Source organism: Gopherus flavomarginatus, chromosome 10 (assembly GCF_025201925.1).
Source record: "Gopherus flavomarginatus isolate rGopFla2 chromosome 10, rGopFla2.mat.asm, whole genome shotgun sequence".
In the NCBI taxonomy this organism is placed as follows: Eukaryota; Metazoa; Chordata; order Testudines; family Testudinidae; genus Gopherus; species Gopherus flavomarginatus.
In genome coordinates, this window is record NC_066626.1 from 2,243 (window position 1) to 17,634 (window position 15,392).

Below are 15,392 nucleotides of genomic sequence, written 5' to 3' on the forward strand. Positions count from 1 at the left end.
TCAGGGGACGCACGGGTTGGGCCCCTGCATCTGGGGTCAGGGCCTTCACGTCTTGGGCCCCTGGAGCTGGAGTCACTGCCCCCACGGGTTTGGTCCTTGGAACTGGGGTCAGGGCCTGCTCGGCTTTGGCACCTGGAGCTGGGATCAGGGCCCCGACGGGTTGGGCCCGTGGAACTGGGTTCCTTGTCCCCATGGGTTTGGCCCTTGGAGCTGGGGTCAGGGCCCGTACGGGCTGGGCCCTTGGAGATGGGGTCAGGGCCCGCTCGGGTTGGGCCCCTGGAGCTGGGGTCAGGGGTCCGCACAGGTGGGGCTCCTGGAACTGCGGTCCTTACCCCCACGGGCTGAGCCGCTGGAGCTGGGGTCGGGGCCCACACAGGTGGGGCTCCTGGAGCTGGGATCAGGGCCCTCACGTCTGGGGCCCCTGGAGCTGGGGTCAGGGCCCCGCACGGGTTGGGCCCCTGGAGCTGGGATCAGGGCTCCCACGGCTGGGGCCCCTGAAGCAGGGGTCAGGGACAGCACGGGTGGGGCCCCTGGAGTTTAGGTCAGGGCCACCACAGGTGGGGCCTCTGGAGCTGGGTTCGGGGACCGCGTGTGTGGGGCCACTGGAGCTGGGGTCAGGCCACGTACGGGTTGCACCCCTGGAGCTGTGGTCAGGGCCCCAATGGGTTGGGCCACTTTAGCTGGGGTCAGGGCCCCACCGGATTGGGCCCCTGGATCTGGGGTCAGGCCGCGCACGGGTTGGACCCCTGGAGCTGGGGTCAGAGCCCCAACGGGCTGGGCCCCTGGAGCTGGGGTTCACGCCCGCACGGGCTGGGACTCTGGAGCTGGGTTCCTTGCCCCCACGGGCTGAGCCGCTGGAGTTGGAGTCAGGGCCGGCACGGGTTGGGCCCTTGGAGCTGGTGTTAGGGCCCTCACTGGTTGGGTCCGTGGAGCTGGGATCAGGTCCCACACGAGTTGGGCCCCTGGAGCTGGGGTGAGGGCCCCGACGCGTGGGGCCCCTGGAGCTGGGGTCAGGGCGCGCATGGGTGGGGCCCTTTGAGCTTAGGTCAGGGCCACCGCGGGTGGGGCCCCTAGAACTGGGGTTGGGGCCCACACAGGTGGGGCTCCTGGAGCTGGGGTCAGGGCCGTCACGGGTGGTGCTCCTGTAGCTGGTGTCAGGGCCCCCACGGGTTTGGCCCCTGGAGCTGGGGTCAGGGTCCCAACGGGTTTGGCCCCTGGATCTGGGGTGAGGTCCCGCACGGGTTGGGCCCCTGGAGCTGTGTTCAGGGCCCCATCGGGTTGGGCTCCTGGAGCTGGGGTCAGGTCTTGCATGGCTTCAGCTCCTGGAGCTGGGGTCAGGGCCCCCACGGGTTGGGCCCTGGAGCTGGGGTCAGGGCCCCGACGGGTTGGGTCCCTGGAGTCGGGGTCAGGACTCATTCGTGTTAGGCCCATGGATCTGGGGTCAGGCCCCGCACGGGTTGGTCTCCTGGAGCTGAGGTCAGGGCCCCCCATGGGTTGGGTCCCTGGAGCTGAGGTCAGGGTCTGCACGGGGTGGGCCTCTGGAGCTGGGGTCAGGGCCGGCACGGGTTTGGCCCCTGGAGCAGGGGTCAGGGCCCCCACACTTTGGGCCTCTGGAGCTGGGGTCACGGCACACACGAGTTGGGCCCCTGGAGCTCGGGTCACAGCCTGAACGGGTTGGGACTCTGGAGCGGTGGTCAGGGCCCCCCACGGGTTGGGCCCTGGAGCTGAGGTCAAGGCCCGCAGGGGTTGGGCACCAAGAGCTGGCGTCAGGGCCCGCACAGGTTGGTCCCCTGGAGTTGGGATCAGGGCCCCCACGGCTGGGCCCCTGCAGCTGAGGTCAAGGCCCACACGGGCTGGGCCTCTGGAGCTGGGGTCCCTTGCCCCGACGGGCTCAGCCCGCTGGAGCTGGGGTCGGGGCCGCACAGGTGGGGATCCTGGAGCTGAGGTCAGGGCTCCCACGGGTGGGGCTCCTGGAGCTGGGGTCAGGGCCTGCACGTCTGGGGCCCCTGGAGCTGGGGTCAGGGGACGCATGGGTTGGGACCCTGGAGCTGGGGTCAGGGCCCCAACGGGTTGGGCCCCTGGAGCTGGGGTCAGAGCTCCCCCTGGGTTGGGGCCCTGGAGCTGGGGTAAGGGCCCGCACGGGATGTGCTCCTGGAGCTCTGGTGAGGGCCCCCACGGGATAGGCCCCTGGAGCAGGGGTCAGGGCCCCCACGCGTTGGGTGTCCGGAGCTGGGGTCAGGGCCCCCACGGGTTTGGCCCCTTGAGCTGGGGTCAGGGCCCCCAAAGGTTTGGCCCCTGGAGCGTGGGTCAGGGCCCCCACGGGTCGGGCCCCTGGAGCTAAAGTCAGGGCCCGCATGGGTAGGGCACCTGGAAGTGGGGTCCTTGCCCCCACGGGCTCAGCCGCTGGAGCTGGGGTCAGGGCCGGCACGGGTTGGGCCCTTGGAGCTGGCTTCAGGGCCCACGCCGGTTGGGCCCCTGGAGCTGGGGTTAGGGCCCTCACTGGTTGGGTCCGTGGAGCTGGTATCAGGTCCCGCACGAGTTGGGCCCCTGGAGCTGGGTTCAGGGCCTCGATGGGTTGGGCCCTTGGAGCTGGGATCAAGGCCCGCATGGGTTGGTCCCCTGGAGCTGAGGTTAGGGCCCCGACGGGTGGGGCCCCGGAGCTTAGGTCCGGGCCACCACGGGTGGGGCCCCTGGAGCTGGGGTCGGGGCCCGCACAGGTGGGGCTCCTCGAGCTAGGGTCAGGGCCCCCACGGGTTTGGCCCGTGCAGCTGGGGTCAGGCCCCGCACAGATTGGGCCCCTGGAGCTGGGGTCCTTGCCCACACAGGCTCAGCTGCTGGTGCTGGGGTCAGGGCCCGCACGGGTTGGGCCCTTGGAGCTGGCTTCAGGGCCCACGCCGGTTGGGCCCCTGGAGCTGGGGTTAGGGCCCGCACTTGTAGGGCCTATGGAGCTGGAGTCAGGGCCTGCACGTCTGGGCACCAGGAGCTGGGGTCAGGGGACGCAGGCGGTGGGAGCCTGGAGCTGGGGTCAGGGCCCGAATGGGTTGGGCCCCTGGAGCTGGGGTCAGGGATCCCCACGGGTTGGGTCCCTGGAGCTGGGGTAAGAGCCTGCATGGGGTGTGCTCCTGGAGCTGTGGTCAGGGCCCCCACGGGGTGGGCCCCTGGAGCTGGGGTCAGGGCGGCACGGGTTGGGCCCCTGGAGCTGGGGTCAGGGCCCCCACGCATTGGGCCCCTAGAACTGGGGTCGAGGCCCGCACAGGAGGTGCTCCTGGAGCTGGGGTTAGGGCCCACACGGTTGGAGCCCGTGGAGCTGGAGTCAGGTCTCCCACGGGTGGGGCCCCTGGAGATGGGGTGAGGGCCCCAACGGGTTTGGCCCCTGGAGCTGGGGTCAGGGTCCCAACAGGTTTGGCCCCTGGACCTGGGGTGAGGTCCCGCACGGGTTGGGCCCCTGGAGCTGGGGTCAGAGCCCCCACGGGTTGGGCCCCTGGAGCTGTGTTCAGGGCCCCACCGGGTTGGGCACCTGGAGCTGGGGTCAGGTCTTGCACGGGTTGGGCTCCTGGAGCTGGGGTCAGGGCCCAAAGAGGCTGGACCCCTGGAACTGGGGTCAGGGCCCCCACGGGTTGGGCCTATGGAGCTGGGGTCCTTGCCCCCACGGGCTGAGTCGCTGGAGCTGGGGTCGGGACCCGCACAGGTGGGGCTCCTGGAGCTGGGGTGAGGGCTCCCACGGGATGGGCTCCTGTAGCTGGGGTCAGGGCCCGTACGCGTTGGGCCCCTGGAACTGGGGTAAGGGCCCGCAAGGGTCGAACCCCTGGAGCTGGGGTCAGGGCCCGCACATGTGGGGTCCCTGGAGCTGGGGTCAGGGACCGCACTGGTGGGACCCCTGCAGCTGGGGTTAGGGCCCGCACTGGTTAGGCCCCTGGAGCTGGGGTCAGGGCCCCCACGGGTTGGGCTCTTGCAGCTGGTGTCAGGACCTGCACGGGCTGGGCCTCTCAAGCTGAGGTCAGGGCCCGCATGGGTTGTGCCCTTGGAGCTGGGGTCAGGGTCCGCACCTGTTGTGCCCCTGGAGCTGGAATCAAGCCTCGCACGGGTTGGGCCCCTGTAGCTGGGGTTAGGGACCGAACGGGTGGGGCCGTAGGAGCTGGGGTCAGGATCGGCATAGGTTGGGCCCCTGGAGCTGGGGTTAGGGCTCGCACGTGTTGGACCCCTGGAGCTGGGGTCAGGGCCCGCACGGGCTGGGCCCTTGGAGCTGGGGTCAGGGCCCCCACGGATGGGGCCCCTGGAGCTGGGGTCAGGACCTGTACGGGTTTGGGCCCTGGAGCTGGGGTCAGGGCCCCCACGAATTTGGTCCCCGGAGCTGGGGTCAGGGCCCACACAGGTTGGGCCACTGGAGCTGGGGTCATGGCCACCACGGGTTGGGCCCCTGGAGCTGGGGTCAGGGCTCCCACGGGTTGGGCCCCTGGAGCTGGGGTCAAGGCCCGCATAGGTTGAGCCCCTGGAGCTGGGGTCTGGGCCCGCACAGGTGGGATCCCTGGAGCTGGGGTCAGGGCCCCCACGGTTTGGACCCCTGGAGCTGGGGTTATGGCCCGCACAGGTTGGACCCTGGAGCTAGGGTCAGGACGCGCACGGGTTGGGTCTCTGGAGCTGGGGTCAGGGCCCCCACGGATTGGGCACCTGGAGCTGGGGTCAGGGCCGCCACGGGTTGGGCCCCTGGAGCTGGGGTCAGGGCCCGTACGATTAGGGCCCGTTGAGCTGGGGTCAGGGCCCCACGGGTGGGGCCCCTGGAGCTGGGGACAGGGCCCGCATGGGTTGGGCCCCTGGAGCCTGGGTCAGGGCCCCACGGGTGGGGCCCCTGGAGCTGCGGTCAGGGTCTGTACGGGTTAAGCCCCTGGAGCTGGGGTCAGGGCCCCCACGGGTTGGGCCCCTGGAGCTGGGGTCTGGGCCCTCATGGTTGGGCCACTGTAGCTGGGTTCAGACCCCGCACGGGTTGGGCCCCTGGAGCTGGGGTCAGCTTCCCCACATGTTGGGCCCCTGGAGCTGGGGTCAGGGCCCCACCTTGTTGGGCCCCTGGAGCTGGGGTCAGACTCCGCACGGGTTGGGCCCCTGGAGCTTGGGTCAAGGCCCGCACGGGCTGGGCCCTTAGAGCTGGGGTCAGGGCCCGCAAGGGTTGGGCCCCTGGAGCTGGGGTCAGGGCCCCCACGAGTGGGGCTCCTGGAGCTGGGGTGAGGGCTCCCACGCGTTGGGCCCCTGGAGCTGGGGTCAGGGACCCCACGGGTTTGGCCCCTGGAGCTGGGGTCAGGGCCTGTACGGGTTGGGCCACTGTAGCGGGGTTCACGCCCTGCACGGGTTGGGCCCCTGGAGCTGGGGTCAGGGCCCCCACGTGTTGGGCCCCTGGAACTGTTGTCAGAGCCCCACCTGGTTGGTCCCCTGGAGCTGGGGTCAGGGCCCCCATGGGTTGGGCCCCTGGAGCTGGGGTAAGGGACCCACCTGGTTGGGCCTCTGGAGCTAGGGTCAGGCCCCGCACGGGTTGGGCACCTGGAGCTGGGATTAGGGACCCCACGGGTGGGGCCCCTGGAGCTGGGGTCAGGGCCCGCACGGCTGGGGCCCCTGGAGCTTAGATCAGGGCCACCACGGGTGGGGCCCCTGGAGCTGGGCTTGGAGTCCGCACAGGTGGGGCTCCTGGAGCTGGGGTCAGGGCACCCACGGCTGTGGCTCCTGTAGCTGGGGTTGGGGACCGCATGTGTGGAGCCCCTGGAGCTGTGGTCAGGGCCCCCACGGGTGGGGCCCTTGGAGCTGGGTTTAGGACCCCACCGGTTGGGCCCCGGGAGCTGGGGTCAGCGCCCCAACAGGTTTGGCCCCTGGAGCTGTGATCAGAGCTCCCACGGGTGGGGCTCCAGTAACTCGGGTCAGGGCCCGCACGTGTGGGGCCCCTGGAGCTGGGGTCAGGGGACGCATGGGTTGGGACCCTGGAGCTAGGGTCAAGGCCCCAAAGGGTTGGGCCCCTGGAGCTGAGGTCAGGGCCCCACCTGGTTGGGCCTCTGGAGCTGGGGTCAGGGCCCCCATGGGTTGGGTCCCTGGAGCTGGGGTCAGGGCCCGCACTGATTGGGCCCCTGGAGCTGGGGTTAGGTGATGCACGGGTTGGGTCCCTGGAGCTGCGATCAGGGCCCTGATGGGTTTGGCCCCTGGAGCTGGGGTCAGGGCCCCCACAGGTGGGGCTTCTGTAGCTGCTGTTGGGGACCGCACGTGTGGGGCCCCTGGAGCTGGGGTCAAGGCCCACACGGGTCGGGCCCCTGGGTCTGGGGTCAGGGCCCCGATGGGTTGGGCCCCTGGAGCAGGGGTCAGGGCCCGCACAGGTTGGGCCCTTGGAGCTTAGGTCAGGGCCACCACGGGTTGAGCCCCTGGAGCTGGGGTCAGGGCCCGCACGGTTGGGGCCCCTGGAGAAGGGTCACTTCTCCAGAGGAGATGGTACGTACAGGCCACTGCCCTGCGTGGCCAGCAGACGTCACAGACTGTGCACTGTCTTAGCTGGCCCCACACGTTACTGCCCCAAGAGCTGAGGTACACACAGGCTACTACTCAAACTGGGCACCTGGGGTCACTGCAGCAATGGTTGGGGGGGGATACAGGCAGGGCACTGCCGCACATGGCCACCAGGTGGCACTGCTGCTATGGTGCTGGCTGGGGGGAGATGATAAACGGGCCACTGCCTGGAGTGGCCACTACCACAATGGCGTGGGGAGAGGGGGAGGGAGATACCAATAGGGCACTGCCACACCAGGGCACCATGGGGAGGTCACTGCTCCAATTAGTAGAGATACACATCGAGTAGTGCCCCAACTGGGGGCCCTACCCCAGAGACAGAGGGGGCTGGGGAGAGAAGAGGAAATCAAAGGCCACTGCCTCACTCAGCCATCGAGGTCACTACCTAAATAGGGGACACACACACACAGGGCACTGCCCCACCTGACCAGCAGGGGTCACTGCCCCAATTGGGGGATAGACAGAGGGTATTACCCCACAGGGATGCCAGGGATCAGTGCCTGCCATACCTGGCACAGGGGTAGAGGGGATAGGGTGAACAGATGTCCCGATTATATAAGGACAGTCCTGATATTCGGTGCCTTTTTCTTATGTAGGTGCCTATTATCCCCCACCCCATCCCAATTCTTCACACTTTCTATCTGGTCACCCTGCGGAGGGGGGAGGGGAGAGAGGGGGCTACACAAAGGGCACTGCCATACTTGGCCACCAGTGCACATCCCTAGTGGGGGAGTGACACACACCAGAAGCAGGGCTCACTTCCACAAAGGGCTTGGAAGATACCCAGGGCACTGCTTGACACAGCCATCCAGGCACCCTGCCACCTTGGGGGAGGTGAAGAATACACCTTGGGCACTGACTCCTCTGGCTACCAGTGGTCACAGGCCCAATGCAGGGGTTGGGGGGGAGTAAATATACACAGGAGACTGCCCCACCTGGGCAACACGAGTCACCGAGATGAGAGTGGGATACACAGAGGGCCCTGCCCCAATGGCTGATGTACATACAGGGCCCTGCCTCACCTACCCACCAGCGGTCACAGGCACAATGGCAGTAGTGGGGTCACATAGGCAACTGCCCTCAGTTGCCACCAGGGGTCACTGCAGCAATGCTAGGGGGGATACATGCCAGGCATTGCTGCCCCTCGCCACCAGGAGTCACTGCTCCTACAAGAAGGCACCTACAGGACACTCCCGTTTCTGGCTAGCAGGGGTCACTATCACTGGGGAGGGGCTATGGGGAAGTGGAGAAAGAGCAACTAACTGCAGTGGGGAAAATCATAATCTACCAGGGAGAAAGAACGGACTCTGCTAGGACATCACACCAACTCCAGCCAGGCTGGATACCGGCAATTCGGGGCTGGAGAAGCTCCAGCTAGAGGCTGGGCGGAGGCAGGTGACCTCGGTTTCTGCGCTGAGCAGGCTGCTTTGGCAGCGAGGAGGGACAGGGAACCCCCAGGCCAGGGTCTTGCTGCCCAAGGAGGGGGAGATCTGCGGCACTCTTTGGAGTAGCTGGTTAAGCAGCCGTGAGCCACATGCTTCTCCCTGCCTGAGCTCTCCAGCAGCACATTACACACACGTGTGCACTGGATGTAGGCACCAGTGTAACAAGAGGGCCAGACTCTGCTGAGTGCTGCCTGCAAGAAACAGGGGCAGAGTCAGACGGGCAGATGGAGGCAGGAGATGACAGAGTCAGTGGCCATGAGCTGAACCCATCACAAGTCCAGCCTGTGACACCACCATCCGTCCCTACACCTCTCCATCTGTCCTGCTGTCCGTCCAGCCCTCAACCCCTCATCCGTCCCCAATGTATGTCACACACACCCCTTCACCCATCTGCCTCACACACTCATCTATTTCCTCATGCATCCTGCTGTCCCTCTGATTGTCCCTGCAGTGCCCAGCACAAGGAAGCATAGTGGACCCTGAGCGAGGCTTTTGAGTGATGCAGTAATGGAGCTAGTGGGTGAAAGGGGCATCTCTAATCCCAGCCCCACTTCTCCTCTGCCCAGAGCCATGACCGTGAGCCCACCCCTCTCACTCTCAGACCTCACAGCCCCAAAGACATGAATGGCCACTCACACTGTGACCAGTTACAGCAATGAGGTCCCACACCCAGATAACGGGAAGTCCCTGCCTGGAGCCAGGAGAGCTGTGACCAGAGCCCTTCCCAAACCAGATACACATCTCACCGACAGAGACGGTTACTCTCGTCCCAGTTGGGCAGCTCTTGCCTGGCATCAACAGGATTCACGCTGTCACTGCTCTTGTTCACTTTCCATCTCACCTCAGGGCTGGACTCCGTCCCCGCGACTTCTTTTCCCTTGCTATGAAACACAACACAAGAGGAAAAGAAAAAGCAATGGTGGTGAGGCTCCTCTTCTCACTACTCCTGCACCCCAGGGTTTCGGCTTCAACCCTCCTTCCATTCTGCCATCACAGCTACAATTAGAAATCTGAGCCCGGGGCTCACACCTGCTTGTCTCCGCAATCCTTGGGAGGATGGGAAAGATACAGCTCAGCTCCCCCGTTACCCCCCCAGGCCCATCTGGGGGGGGGGTGAAGCCCTTTCACTCCGCGCTGCCTCTGCCCTGTGGCCCCCCCGCCCGGCTCCCACGGGCCCGGGCTGCTCTACTGACAGCTCAGGGGTTTGGCGTCCTCTGGCACTGAGACACCACAATAATTACAGGGTTATTTCTAATGGGTTAAAGCAGAACTTGTGCTGAGATTAACACGTCCCTCGTGGGTCTGGGGGTTTTACAGAATGAACTGGCTCTGCGTGTGGGTACTGTGCATGTGTTTGAGTGATACTAACACGGCTGAAACACACAACTCCCCATCCCGGGGGTTTCCATCCCCCCGACTCCTTCCACGGGGGGCGCTGACCCGGCTCCTCTACGGCCAGATGCCCTGATGGCAGCAGTCGGGATGTTGGGAGAGGTTTTGTTTTCTGTGGCTAGTGACAGCCCCAAAGTGACTCCCACCAGCCCCCATTGCCTTGCCCTGCAGCTGCCAGTCTCTGAATCCTGGCCTGGAATTCGATTGGAACGAGGCCCTTGGGAGCTGGAGAGACCACGAGTCAGACACTGCAACATTGTAGCCAGAACATCCATGTCTAGATTTTAAGGCCAGTCAAGACAACTAAATAATCCTGTCTAACCCCCATGCATGTGACAGGCCACAAAGTCACCCCTGCACAGAGCCCAACCACTGGGATTAAATCAAAATATTCCAGCCCTTAGGAGAATATCCCGTTGTGTGCCACAGACGGAGCATAGGAGAGGCAGAGGGGTACCAATACTGGAGGCCCCTGCACTGGAGTGGATTTGGTGAGAGGTACCCAGCTGATCTGGGCAAGTGACTTGTGCCCCATGCCACAGAGGATGACAAAAACTCCAACATCCCTGCCAGTGTGAGCTGGGGGAAATTTCTTCCTGACCCCAGCAATGGAGATCAGGGAGACCCTGAGCATGAGAGCAAGGCCACCAGCCAAGCACCGGAGAGAAATGGTGTTCTATCTCACCCGAGAGCACTTTCTTCAGCCCCCCCTGTCCCCTCTTGCCACCCCCATGTGGGGTGAAGAATCCATCATTGCCCTGGGTACTTTGTTCCAATATTTAATCACCCGATTGCAAATATATCCCTTATTTCTCATTTTAGTTTCTCTGCCATTAATTTCCAGCCACTGGTTCTTGTTCTGCCTTTTGCTGCTGGGTTAAAGAACCCTTCAGTACCCAGAATTTTCTCTTTGGGAGGGGATTTACACACTGTCATCAAGTGACCTCTTGGTCTTCTCTGTGATAAACTGAGCAGACTGAGCTCTTGTCTTGCACTGGAAGGCAACTTTTCAGCACTTTTTTTTCTCTTCTCTGCCCCCCATCCAATTTTTTGTTCTTCATCTTAAAATGTGGCCAAGATGACCGTGTGCAAGAGTCCAGTGTTGGTCTGACCAATGTTGTACAGAGATAACACTAGTGCCCTATATCTAGTCACTGTTCTCCTGTCTGTACATCCAAGGACAACGACAGCATCGCACGGGCATTTCATGCTGAGTTGTTTGTTCATTATGACACCTAAACCCTTCTCCGAGTCACAGCAGTCTGGCCTTGCTCGTTAGTAAAGCTCAGTGTGTTTGAATGGCCACAGCTTCCCAAGTGTTCTGTAACATGCACAAGGGATTCCCCTCCTCAGTCACCTTCACCTGCTGCTGGTCTCTTGTCTCTTTCTTCTTATCCAGGATCTGCATGTGTCATTGTGGGGGGAGTTCTCCTCCTCTCTTTGCCTGGGAGCGATGTGACCCCCCCGGATGGACTGACCAAACCCAGGATTCCTTCAGCCTGAAAGCAGAGGGGAGCCTTCACCCGCTCCCTCTTTAAGGCTCCAGTCCCAGATCCTAAATTTCCTGCCAAAGCACAAAAATCCACCCTGAGCCCAACTCCTCTCTCGGTGGTGATTTCCTTTCTCCCACAAATCTGTCTTGAGGACACAGCCCTGGGAACAGGTGAACACAACCCCTGAGATTTCCCTTCACAGCCTGCAAGGGGCAGTTCGCCCTATTAAACAGCTCGGGAATGTCGTCTTTTTCTTTTCTCCTTTCAAAAGTAACTTCTTGTATTTCTAGTCTCTTTATATGACCCACTGATTTGCCGCTTCCAATTCTCTGCTGTACATGCCAGCACTGGATCGAGTGAGGTGCCTGGACCCATCCTGTACTGAGTACATGGGGGACTTGCAGGATCAGACCCTAAAATCGCTTTGGAGGGAAATTCTAACCCCACCCAACCCCGACCTGTTCCTGGGAGGTGTCGGTATTGACCCAGGCTGCCGAGCACCAGGGAATGAAGAGACCAATTTTATCAGTAAGTCAGACCCCCCAGCTGCCCGCTGCGTGGATCACCTCCCCCCAGGTGCCGCGAGTCACCCTCCAGAGCCATTGCTGGGCCCCGGGGGGCAGCCACACAAGCCATGGGGATGGGCAGCTCCCAGGAATCTCGGCAACGAATCTCCAGGCCGGAGGGTTTCCCCTAGTGCCGGATCCACCCTCAGGGTCCAGCCAGCCAGCAGCTTCCACCCAAGGCTAGTGCGCTAACAGCAGCAGCGTGGCTGGGGGGCTTGGCCAGTAACTGGGCCAGTCGTCTGAGCATGAACCCATCCGACCCCAGGAGATGGACCCGGGTCACCAGCCCAACCCACCACGCAGCTGCTGCCGCTACCCCATTAGTGCGTGAGCTCCCATGGACCACGCTGGGGAGATCCTCCAGCTGCAGGGTAGATATCCCTGAGCGCCTGGCAGGGCACAGCTCCTGGCTGACCTGCCCTGCTGAGTTCTCTACTAGGCTGGGTGGATCCAGGGCCAAGGGTGCTGGGTGACAGGGGGGCGTTGGCTCTGGGCTGGGACTGTCACTTCCCCCCCTGCCCATCCAACAGGATCACAGCAAACGAAACCAGCTCAGCCTGCAGGGGAAGAGTTCAGTCCAGGGCCTGGTGCATTCTGGGAGCAGGGACGGTGCAGAGAAAGGGCAGATACAGGGCACCTCTGAACACTCTGCGCAGAACTGCCTGTCCTGACCCACAGCCCCTGTTATCCCAGCCCTGGGCTCCCCTCTCACTGCTCTGCCAGTGCCCCTCACTCCCGATCCACAGATCTCCCCCGCTGTATCTGTGACTTCTGCTACTGAACCACCAATGCGCTGACTCCTCTTGTGAGACATTTCTCTGCACAATACTGCTGCTAATCCAGTTACTGACTCCTGGAAACATTTTCCTTAGCCTGGTTCCGTGTGTCACTGGTTTCTATAGCAAAGGCCAGTCCCTGGCCCTGTGGTCCAGACATCCTCATTCACATCAAGCTTCAAGTTAAGAATAATTTCCCATTCCCGCTCTGTGGGAGGGGAGACTTTTAAACGCGCTCTCTGTGCGACTGCACATGGCTAAGCAAAGAGAACAAACCCCAAATCCCCCCTGTGCTTTGGGAGCCAGGTTTGCGGTGGGAATTCTGTAGTTCAGATGACTTAACACCTGGGCATTGTGATTCTTTACCAGTTTCTCTGGCAGTGGGGCAGTTTTGTGCTCACAGCTGTGATGGCTGAGTGGTTAAAGCGTTAGAGTTGAAATCCAATAGGGTTCCCTTACGCAGGTTCAAGTCCTGCTCACAGCGAGGCCTGTGTTTTAGCTACTCTCTAACCCGGTCAATACCCCTCAACAACCCCCTGAGACACTCTCAATTCTCTCCCCACCCCAAGTAAATCCTGTTCTGCTCCTTTCATAGAGATTCCTGGGACACCACTTCTCAGCACCTGAAGCCTCTGGCACTCACCTAGTGCCCCATAGATCAGCCATAGCCCTGGTTCTGCTTCTCTCTCTAGCGTGTGAAAGGAGCCAAGTCAGCGAATCCATGGGGGCTGCAGAAGCAACAGAGAGAAAAAAGAAAAGGTGCCCAGCAGCCAACTCTGCCCTGGCACCTCCCACCTGCTAGCAGGCCTGGCTGATAAGCTCCTCCTCTTCTCCTTCAGCGCCTCCTGCTGGCCATTGATGGGGTGTGCTGGAGGAGTGAGGAGAGAAAGAAGTGGGGCAGGGTGGGGTGGGAAGAGATTTGATGGTTTGGGGGCAGGGCCTGTGGTGGAGCAGGCATTGAGCACTGCCCGGGAACTCTCAAAGTCAGCACCTCTGAGTGCAGAAGCCTTCCCTGAGTCTGAGCTGCCAGGATCCCTGCCGCAGAGCAGGTGCCACAAGTCTCAGCCTCTCTGTCCCACACATGGCTCTGGGCACCACCAGGAATCATTTGGCTCCTGGCACACAAGGCAACTTAAAAGCTGAGTCCCTGGACAGCAGCTCAAACCCTGGCCCCTCCCATTAAGAGCCTGATGCTCTACTGACTGAGCTAGCCAGGCTTGCCAAGAGCCTCCTCTTCTTGTCCATGGCCACTGCCAATTCCTCCTTCTTTTCCTCTCTCCTGCACCTGAGGGTCACTAAATCTCCTCACCTAGACAGCCAGCCCGTCCACTGCACTCCAATCCCCCACTCCTGAGCCTCCCTGCCAAAGTCCTGCACCTGGCTCCATAGAATTAATTCTCACGTGTCGCTGGGAACTCTGCTTCTTGTGCCCAGAGAGTCTCAGCCCTCCTCAGTAGAAGACCTGAGAAACACAGTGTCTGCCTTTTCTAAAGAAGTGCTTGGAGGGGCTTTTCTCATGTGGCCTAATGGGTAAGATGTCTGACTTCAGAGCAGGCATTCAGAGTTCGAGTTGCTTCATGGTTGTGTTGCTGCAGTTTTACCTTCGTGCTGAAAGTCCTGCTCCCTTCAGGGCTGGAACCTCTTCTTGGCTGCTCAGGCCAATGCTCTGGCTTCAGCTAGAGCCTGGGAAGGAGTTGGGGGTTGGGTGTCACAAAGGCTGGGACATGAGCCGCAGGTGCTTCCAGTCTAGCCTTTGCCCTTCCTGACTTGCCAAAGAAAATGGGCGGCTGCCCGGGCCAGCGTGTAGAGCAGTTTCCCTCTTCCAAGTGTGCACCTGCCCCTGTGCTTGAGGGGGTTGGTAAATAGCACCTTGGGAGCCTGAGTGTTTCTCTGCTTCTTGCCAGCTGGGGAAAAGCCTCTTGGGGTAAAATCACCTGCCCCACTGCAAAAGTGAGCACTGTGAGTGGGAACAGACTGAGGCCACACCAGGGGACTGGCCCTGCTTTCCTACCTTCTTCTGATGTTGGCCACAGAGCATCAGCAGCTGCCCTGCATGCTGGTCTGTGGGTCGCTTTCAGTGAGTGTTTGGTATGGCAGGGAGCAGCCTGGCCGGGGGTCTTTGTGGCTGTCTGCTGTCCATGCAAGGGCATGGTCCTCCCCTCCTCTTGACCCACCTTCAGTTGCTCTGTGGCTTATAAACCTTCCCTTGGAGCTGTCAGCACCAGCCGCCTCTGCTCTAGGTGTCCGGAGGAGGGAAGGTGTGAGGGACTCCAGGCTGGGCTCCACCCTCCCTCCTGCCAAGCCCTGACTATTAATCCTGGCCCTGGCACTCCTTTCTTCAAGCGCCGTGTGGGCCAGAGAAAAGGTGTGGCAGCAAGCACAAGGGCCAAACTTGTGGGCATCACGTGAAGCAGCAAGAATCCCAACCAGGTCAAACCACAGGACTACAGGCAGCCATAGCCACTTCTACACCCCAATCCATTGCAGCCATCTCAACCAAAGACCTGGCTCCAGTAGGTGTGAGTCACCCAGCAGGAGGGAAAAGACTCACTCTTACACAACTGGAAACAGGGAAATTGAGCGCTTTGAGCTCCAGGGCTTTACCACAAACCAATACCAGGTCCCACTGAGATTTGAACTCAGATTGCAGGATTCAGAGCCCTGAGTGCTGCCCATTACACCATGGGACCAGCTTGTGCTGCCTTTTCTGGCCATCAGTGACCCTCACGGGGCTGGCTCGTGTAAAGGACTGTTGGTCCTTTACTAAAACTTAGTGGGGTTTTTGGTTGGCTAGTTCCCAGTCCCAATAAAAGGGGGAAGGGTCAATGGGAAATCAGGCCCCTGAGACTGACCTGCCCCTGGGGCAATGGTCACCAACTGGTAGGGAACACGTGAGAATTTGTTAACAGAGAAAAATTCCTGGTGAAAGTTGGCAAAGCTGTGGAGATTTTGAAAAATTCCAGTGAATTTACACATGAAAATACAAACAGAAAGACAAACACACAGAAAGAAAGAGAAAATCACAGACTGCACAGGCCCACACAGACATAACAAAAACCAAACCCACACAAACCCACACAGCACACAGAGCCATATACACAAAAGGGAAAGCCACACAAAACATAGAAAGAACAAATCCACACCAAAAAACACAGCAAAATCCCACAGCAAGAAAGCACAAAACCC

At 61.7% G+C, this 15,392-nt stretch overlaps 2 non-coding genes across 2 annotated transcripts; one reads left to right on the top strand and one right to left on the bottom strand.

Annotated features, from left to right (window-relative positions):
* Nucleotides 1–12,608: 12,608 nt before the first annotated feature.
* TRNAS-UGA (transfer RNA serine (anticodon UGA)) lies at nucleotides 12,609–12,690 on the top strand. Its single transcript has one exon. It is a non-coding gene; the product is annotated as a tRNA-Ser (tRNA).
* A 2,134-nt stretch (nucleotides 12,691–14,824) lies between these two features.
* Nucleotides 14,825–14,896, bottom strand: TRNAQ-CUG (transfer RNA glutamine (anticodon CUG)). The gene has a single exon. It is a non-coding gene; the product is annotated as a tRNA-Gln (tRNA).
* Nucleotides 14,897–15,392: the final 496 nt, after the last annotated feature.